This window comes from Salvelinus alpinus, chromosome 6 (assembly GCF_045679555.1).
Source record: "Salvelinus alpinus chromosome 6, SLU_Salpinus.1, whole genome shotgun sequence".
Taxonomy (NCBI): Eukaryota; Metazoa; Chordata; class Actinopteri; order Salmoniformes; family Salmonidae; genus Salvelinus; species Salvelinus alpinus.
The window spans coordinates 85,781,777-85,790,934 of record NC_092091.1 but is presented as its reverse complement, the minus strand read 5'-3'; positions in this window follow the sequence as shown (position 1 = coordinate 85,790,934).

Here is a 9,158-nt window from a genome sequence, read left to right as displayed (position 1 = left end):
TACACAGGCTACTGTTTGGCCGTAGCCCACGCCAAACGTGTCCTTCTCTTGTGAAGATCAGGCATAAGGGAAAGAACAATGGCTAAACCAGGTCTTAACTTCCAATGCTCCATCCCCCTGCCCAACCCCACTCCAAGCCACTCCGCCAACCACCAGGCATTCCCGTGAATGAGGTTGATTGGCACTTAGCAGGTTGATTGGCATGTCGGACCCCGCGAACACTGGTAAATACAACACAACCCACCAATAGCCTAACACACCGCTGTCTGTGCGGGTCGCTACAACACCCTCAATGTGAAGTGATATTAATCCATAAATACAGAGCACAAGTACAACTGTTGATAATTCGTTTTACTTGAGACAGGAGATCAAGTGGAGACATAGGACGAGGTGGATAATTGTATAATAAGGCCGTTTTATTCAAGTGTAAAGATATTAGGCAAAGCGTGCAGCACGGCTCTTTCTGTCTGATTTGTATGAAATCGTCCGGAAGAGAGAGCGCTCTACACAGTACATACAGATTATATAGACAACTAGCAAAGTAGGTTGATCTTGAAGTCTGGCCTTCCGATTGGTCGATCTGGGTCGTGGGTAATCCTGTTCGGCCTGATGTCGACGTTCCATTGGTTCCTGAGATTGTTCGTTGTCTGGAGCTCCAACCCTGAGTTGTGAGTGTCTGAGTGATTGTCATGGGGGAGGGAAGTTGTGGGTGTCGTGCATGTGTCCAATGAGTCCAGCATATGTCCAATAGAAAGAGGGAGTGTGTATATTGTGTCAACCATAGCTAATGTTGAGAAGTTGTTAAAACAAGTTACCAATATCTAATACAATTCCTTACAAATCCCCCTCTTCACGTCTCACAAGAGACGTGACATAAAAGTAAAAAACAAAAACTATGGGATGAAATTTGTCAGAGGACAAATTTTGTAATTCCCCCTCTACACATCACACAAGAGACATGACATAAAAGTAAAAAAAAAAACAAAGCTATGGGATAAAATTTGTCAGAGGACAAATTTTGTAATTCCCCCTCTTCACGTCTCACAAGAGACGTGACATAAAAGTTTCTTAGTCCTCAAATAGATAGACAGGTCCAGCTTCCCCATCATCAAGCAATGGGAACATTTGGGCCCTTTCCTGATTAGGGTCTATGGCAGCAGTGATAACACGGCTAGCAAGCGTCCGCGCACATGGAATGCAACAGCATCCACAAAGTACAAGAATGCCTGCAAAAACGGAAATAGATACTAGGATAGAGGAAACCAACGTCTTATATTTACCAAAAGCATCCATCCATGAGTCCCACATAGAAGTGTCCACTCCAGAATGCTGTTTCATCTTACCATTAAGGGTACGAAGTCCCTCCAATGCTACAGTCAGACTCCCATCCGTAGCCGTGTTGTTGGGAATGAAAGTACAACACTGTTCACCAAACATAGTACAGACCCCCCCCCCGTTCTGCCAATAACATATCCACCGCGATTCTATTTTGAAATGCCATCAGGGATGTGGCTGCCAATTGTCCATGGACCGCCTCGAAGCCTTGTTGAGTCCAATTGCCCAGTTTCTGGACATTAAAATGAATGTAGTTAATTCTGTCCACATTTTTATTAACTGTACACCACCAACAGACAGAAGATTCAAACCCAGCTGTCACTTGGTCCACCAGTTTATATTCATCTGGCACCCCCTAGGGACACCAATAGCATCAATGTAAGTTGAGTCGTAAATGAGCAAAGACCAAAAAGGAGACCACTCCAATAACTACACCTGGAGTGGCCAACCACACATTAGTAACCCAAAAAACGAGAATATGTTAAACCCTCAGGTCCATCCCTCTATACAACCTGTACCAGGTGGGCTCGTCGCCACCCGGGAACTTCAAACCTTCACCACAGGGAGGACAAACATCACTTTTTATTCATTCGACCACATCAACTACAGCAAACCAAGGGTCCTCCTCTGTCAAGCCCACTCTCCTGCGGAAGCTTGTTTTCATATCAGCCTCTCCAACTGGAGCATCAAGCAACGGCATCATACCAGAGGCCCCCTACACATCTGTAACAGACTTCATCAAACAAGGTATGATACAGGCAACACAGAAATGAAAAACAACAACTAGTGTCAGAAATCCAGTATTCATCATTGCAGCGTACTTACCAAACCAACCACCCAGCCAGGGGAACAGTCCACTCTCCTCCACACCTGCAAGACCCTTCATCTCCATTGATAACCTTGCCAACCCACTCAGAGCTTTTGAAATGCTCCCATCCGGACTAGTATTGTTAGGAACAAACGTGCAACACTGTTCTACAATCTTTTTACATACACCTCCCTGGTTGGCCAGACTTATGTCCAGTGTTAGTCTATTGTGTCTACTGGTTTGAGAGGTAGCATCCAATTGTTCAGCCATCCCTGTAAGTGCTGTGTGGGTGTAGTTAACAAATCATTGTTGATTATATTAGATATAATTGATCCAGACATTCTGCTTAGCATCAACAATGGCTGGGCCAATGATGGGCATCAGATGCCACAGGCCATCATTCCTGTTTGATGTCTGGTATTCGTGGGGGACCCCTATTGGGACTCCAACAGGTTGGTGTGCATGTTATCTGTACCCTCGGACCAAGGAGCGTCACGTTTCTACCGTCTCCTGGGTTGGTCCCGAGTCTCTGTGTCATGTACAGCTCCCAGAAGTTGGTTAGCTATAACCTCAATAATAGGCAATGGTGGTATCAGACTGGCCAAAACACATGTGCAACGACAATTTCCTTTCAAAATGGGGTCAACCGCCTGGCAGGTCCACACATCCACCATACATCAGCAACACCTCTAGTTAATAGTGGCATTAGTGATGCAGGTAGTAATAGGGAGCCCTCCATAGTCCCTACCTCTACCTGTACCAGTGTTACAGCTGTAATATCCTCCATATGCCTTAACTCCCCACGGTACCTTCTGGGGAGGTACTTCTGGGAACACAAAACTCAAGAGTTTTACACAAGGTTGAATTTGGCTTAAGCTTTCCAATATGCACATCCAACCTTCCCCATTACTTAGGACAAATGGGTGAGCAGTCAGAATAGGTCTGGCATGTCTGGCATGTCCACATACGACACAGTCCTTTCTATTAAGTGTTTTGTAGGCCAACCACATATTCTCCCTTCCCTCATAACCGGTTTCAGTCCCCAATTGTTCACTATCTGAGATGTCTTTTATATTTATCACCTGTACCGGATTAGAGAGCTTAGGTGGTGTTGTGGGACTTGGTCTTGAAGTGGTGGAGGAGGCCGGCTGAACCCTGGTCCGTTGGAACTGGTGGTGGTTCTGGCAGCACTGTGATGGTATCATCCCCATAGTATCCCAAACAGACAGCTCAGGACCACAAGCAGTTCTGTAAAGCCCCATCCTCTCCCAGAGAACACATCACCAGCCAGAGATCAAGCAACACTTTCACTTATAAGAACGTACACAGTGAGGAAAGGTCGGGGGCAGGGAATTCTTCATTAAGGAGTTGATCCCCGAACTCTATTAGTAACGGTTCTTCTCCTTAACTCTGTGATCATTCGGCAGTGTCAGTGTGTCTCACCCTCCAAGTGTGATATGCCCCCAGGTCGAGTGAATCACCTTCTCCCTTAATTCACCTGCAATGCATAAAATCTTGGACATACAGGTTTGGTTAAACAAACAACCTTTTCATGTAATTAACAATACTTCTTACTATTTCTATATCTGCTTGTTTAGCTAGATTTTTTAATTTTTTAATTAGTTTATCATCCAATAGGCCCTTTTTTACCTGGCTCTGCCAGGTAACAACCTTGCCTAACCTAACCAATGACTTAGGTAAAATTAGTGTAAATTATCCTTATGTCTGACATTATCATGTAGGAACGCCCCTTTCATCCGCCGCATGTCCAATTCTCCCTTGGGCGTCCATTCATATCTATCCTTTTCCAATTCTCTGTCAAGTGACTTATCTACTTTAAAAGGTATCTGTGCTGCTTATATATGTTCTTAGATATATATATATTTATTGATTTAAACCGTATCCCTCTTCTCATCTATCTTATTTCACAGCCTACCTTGCTCATGTCCTGGTTCCCCCCTCTCCACTCTGCTCTCAAACCTTCAAGGCCTCAACAGTGCGGGGTAGACCCCTCTGTCTGCCCTTTTTTAATAATAGTCAATAACAAACTATGAGTTCCTTTGCAATATTATCAATTTACCTCAAAACTAGTATCCCAAATGACACAAATTCATTATTCTCACTACATTTCCCCGTGAGTGATCAAGTCACCGGAAAATGCAACGAAAACAGAAAGATAGGTCAAAAGGTCACACCTACATTCGTGTTCCATACCATATCCAGACATACCAAAAGAACCCTTTATCTTCTCAAAGTCCCTTACCTAAATAAAACTCAAAAAGTAAAACTCCTATTTCAATATGAGTGTATTCTTTTAAGATATCTTGTCTCTGGGAACACGGAAACCCCTATCCTAAACATTTACTGCAAAAAACAAAATTATGTCACCAGCACTCAACCAGGCTCCCCGTCGGCTGGGAGACCGTTGAGTGCTGCAATACTGCCATCTTCTGTCCATTCACTGCACAGCTCTCCACCCACTCTCCTTCAACCTGCTCAATTTGAGCCATATTAGTTTCTTATTTTAACTGTTGTTTTTTACAAATTTTGATTTATTTTTTAATCTGTTATTACCTAGTTAGACTAGGGTGTCCGTGACATACATCCATGGGGATCCGGTTATAGTTATTCTATTAACCATGTGAAAGTGCCCAGGGACACCCCAAATATCAGTAGGAATATCACAAATAAGGGGCCAGCTATCCCTAGTCTTGCCCAGGGAGGGAGAAATGTCCCTCTAACTGGGCGAGGTTTCTTTATCAGGGGAGGCGGAGTTTGATTCCGCATCACCTGAGTCAGGAATGTCTTCATTTGGAATCGAATTTAAGCTGTTTAAATCAGCTCTGACTTCTGTCAGTGTTCTAGAAGGGATTGGGGCTGGAGTGCAATGTGTGAGGTGGTGCCAAGGTGCGCCTGATTTACCTTTGACCTGGACTGAGTGTGAAGTAACCTCCCTCACTTCGTACAGTCCAGTCCACCTGGGTTCTAGCCACTTTCTCTTGTGGACATTAACCCCACCCAGTCACCAATTTTTCCTTCAGTGGTGCCAGTTCTCCCGTCAGCTTCCCCGTTGGACCTTGTGAATCTGTGTGAAGAGAGCTGTAGAAAGTTCCGTCAATTATCAGACATTACAATTTGTTGTACATCAAGGGCGGGCATATGACCTCCCTCCCTTGGTGAACCCAGCATGACTCCTCCAGCCATTGTCTCATGAGGAGAGAGGTGGGTGCCTGCACCTGGAGAGGCTATCATGGCCAGCAACGCCAGGGGCAGGACTTCAACTCAAATCAACTTCAAACCAGCACATACATTTGATTGGCGCGTTCCACGAGACTTATGAGATTGTGGCCTGTACACTAACCCCATCATTAAACAACATCCATTAATCAGTTGACATTTACACATCCGACCCTATTGGTACATGGAGCGTTTGTCATTAAACAATACACACCCAATCTTTCCTCCACCTGTCTCAGGTGTTGGTTTCTGAAATGGGACCCGTTTGTCGGATCGGATTTGCCTTGGAACTCCATACCTTAGTATGAGTTTGGTTTGCAGCCACTTAATGACCGATTTTGCATCCTCCCTTGCTGTTGGTATTGCCTCAACCTATTTAGAGAACCTGTCTACCATAACTAACAGGTACCTTTTCCATTTGTCACATTGTCTTTCCCCATATCTGTGTAATCTATGCTGATGTCCTGTTAACCCATTGTGGTCCAACAGTATGGACTGCTCCATGAGCATACGCTGAGTCGGTGTAGATGTTTACAGTCTTTCCTTCAGCCTTTTCCAGAGCTTGTGTCAACCCTATGAATACAGTTAACTGGGCTGATGCAGGTGTGTGATGATGGCAGATTCCAAGGTCACGTGTGATCCCTTCGGAAGCTGCTGCACCACTGCGTATGCTGCTATGTTCCCTTCCTCTCCTCTATAGCAGCATCCATCTTGTGTATAACCATAGGTCCAGGTTGGTGAGTGGTTCGTTCCCCAGGTCAGGTCTCAGTTTCAGTTCCTGTGCAGCTCTTTCTGCACAGGAGTGGGGTAGACCTTCTTCAGCATTGAGTGCGTCTGCCATGTTTTTGTCAGTGTTGACAAATGTGATGTGTGATTGTGTGCATTTATTCTGAATTTTCGTTTTTCTTTCAGCGCTGAACGTGAATTCTTTGCTCATCAGATATGCTGCAACCCCATGGTGGGTGTGTATTTCCAATGGATGGCACATTACCAAGTGGGCTGTTTTTTCAATAGCTTTTGCCACTGCAGCTACATATCTGGAACATGTGGTTTGTCCTACTTCGATGTGGTCCAATTTGGAGGAGTGATACATCAACACTCTTCTCTCCCCCTCTTGTTTCTGAAAAAGGATGGATGATGTGAATCCTTCCTTTTCAGAAACATCCAGATGGAATTTGTTTTTGTAGTCAGGTGATGTCAATGCTGCTGCCACTGAGAGATCTGTTTTCAAAAGTGCAAAAGCCTTTGATGCTTCAGTGGTCCATGTCAATGACGAGTGTAGGTTCCTTGGTCCCGCCTCTCGCACTATTTCTCTCAGTGGCTCAGTTCTGGCAGTGTAGTCTGGGATGTGTGTTCGGCTGTACCCTGTCAAGCCAAGGAAAGACAACATTCCCGACACCGTGATGGGGCGTGGATGATGAAGTATAGAGTCTTTGTGGGTTTTGGAGAGTCCTGCTCCTTCTCCCGAGATTTATCTGCCAAGGAAAAGGACAGTTCTGCGACAGGTCTGGACTTTGCTCATTTTGACTTTGTATCCTTTGACGGCCAGAAAGTCCAGTAATGTTTTTGTCATCTGTAGGCAGAGATCAGACGTGGGAGCCCCCAGCAAAAGGTCATCTACATATTGGATCAGTATCACACCTTCTGGGATTTTCAACTCTGCCAGGTGTGTCTTAAGGATATGATTGAATATTCCGAGTGAACACCTATAACCCTGTGGAAGAACAAAATAAGTGTACTGTTGATGTTCATACGTGAACGCAAAGAGTGGCTGAGAGTCATCAAGTGGGATGCTGAAGAAAGCATTAGCCAGATCCACCACCGTGAAGTATTGGTGTTTTGGAGACAGATTGCTCAGAGTGATGTGAGGGTCAGGGACAGGTAGGTCTATAGGTGCAGTAACGTCATTTACTGCTCGGAAGTCTTGAACCATCCGGTATGTTTCTCCTCCAGCTTTCAGCACTGGTAGGATCGGCGTGTTCCATGGAGATACAGTTCGATAGATAACCTGTGCTCTCAGTAACCCATCAATGGTCGGTTCGATCCCCATGATCTGTTCGGGTTTCAAACGGTATTGAGTTCGGTAGATAGGTATTTGATCTGGGTTCAGTAGGGTGATGGTGACCGGTGTCACCTGTAATTGGCCCACATCAAAAGGGGTATGAGTCCATAACCTTTCATCTATGGTGGAGATCAATGCTTTGGTAGACGGGTGGTCAGTGTATGGCTTACCATGGTGTCTTGGCAGGGTCAGTCGTTCTGGAAGACAGTGTTCTTCAGTGTCAACAGTCATGAACCTCCACATGTTTTCAGTGGTGGCCTTGTGTATTCCCGGTGTTTGGGTGGGTTCCCACTGAAGTTTGGATGCTCGTCTGATCATAGGGCCCAGGCTCCTTGCTTCAAAACCATTTCCCACCGCTAGTGTAACATGGGGAGCTGACTCCTCCCCTAGTAAGTACCAGGATTTCAAATGAGGTGGTAGGATGACTGGTGCTGCCATCCCCTCTTGTCCACACACAATGGTGCAACACCTGATGGATGGCGTTAGGTGCATCATGTTCTCATCCCAGTCATCAATGTATGTGTTCACGTCATTGTCAGTCACATTCAATGTACAGTGAATCTCAGCTTGTGGGGTCTTGTATGGGTGTAATGCATAGAATGTTGGGTCGGTGTCAATGGGTATGGGTACTGACGTGCCATATGTCCAGTTTGTTTACAATTGTAGCAGTTCATTGGTCGTGCTTGACCTGTCCCCCAGGGTGATGGGTATCGTGGTTGTTGTCCCCATGTTGAAGGATAGTCTTGTTGTGTTGGTTGATAGTATGGTGGGATGTCCATGGGTAATGGCTGATCCAGGAGTTGTGATGGTAGGTTAGGTCCCTGTGGGGTTGACATGGGGGGTTTTTGTTGCTGTATCATTTGTGAAACCGTTTTTTCAATGATTTGTGAGATGTCTGGTTGATCTTCAGCCACCATCTGTTTCTTGGGTTTTTCTCCTTTCTGGGCCTCTTTCAATTGTAGTTTCAAAAGTTGTACCTGTAGGGACTGGACTTGTGTTTCAGCCCCTCCCTTATCCTTATTGTATTGGGTGATGTGGTGATGCACATGGGAATTGAACTGAGCCTGGGGAAGTGCCATTAACCCCACCGTGGCCCTAAGTTTAGTTCGGACCTCAATTGGGGCACCGCTCACCACCATCTCCTTCCACATGCTGACCGTGGTGCCAGTATGGTCATATGGTTCTTCATGAACAGTTCTCCATGTGGTCTTCGCTCTGTCGAGATAGGCTGCCGGTTGTTCCCCTGGATTGATGGTGAATGATGAAAGGGTTGCATGGTTTCGTTCTGTGGGATATGCCCTTCTCAACACTGCCCACAATTCCGCTCGGAAGTCTTCCTGGGCCAGTGCAGCCGGGGCTGTGGCAAGATCTGCCTCTCTTATCAGAACACTCATGGTGGTATGGTCTGTTGCTCTAGCCAGAAGGGCCCTCATGTCACCTAGACAGAGCCGTAGGCCTGATGTCAGTGTTTGCAGTTGAAGGAGCCATGCAGAGGCACCCCCATGCAGGCTGGGTAATTGTCCCATCAAAGTGGTAAGGTCTGTTATTTTCCAGGGTTGGTATTCTTCATGCCCTCCGTCCGGAGTGGGCCTCAACGGCATCTGCATCTCCTTTCCACCATATTGGAGATCCCAGTCTGCCCTGGACGAGACACCCCTGCTGTTCTGTTCCCTGAGACGTACGGACTGTCTGATAGGTTCGACCAAATCTGTCACC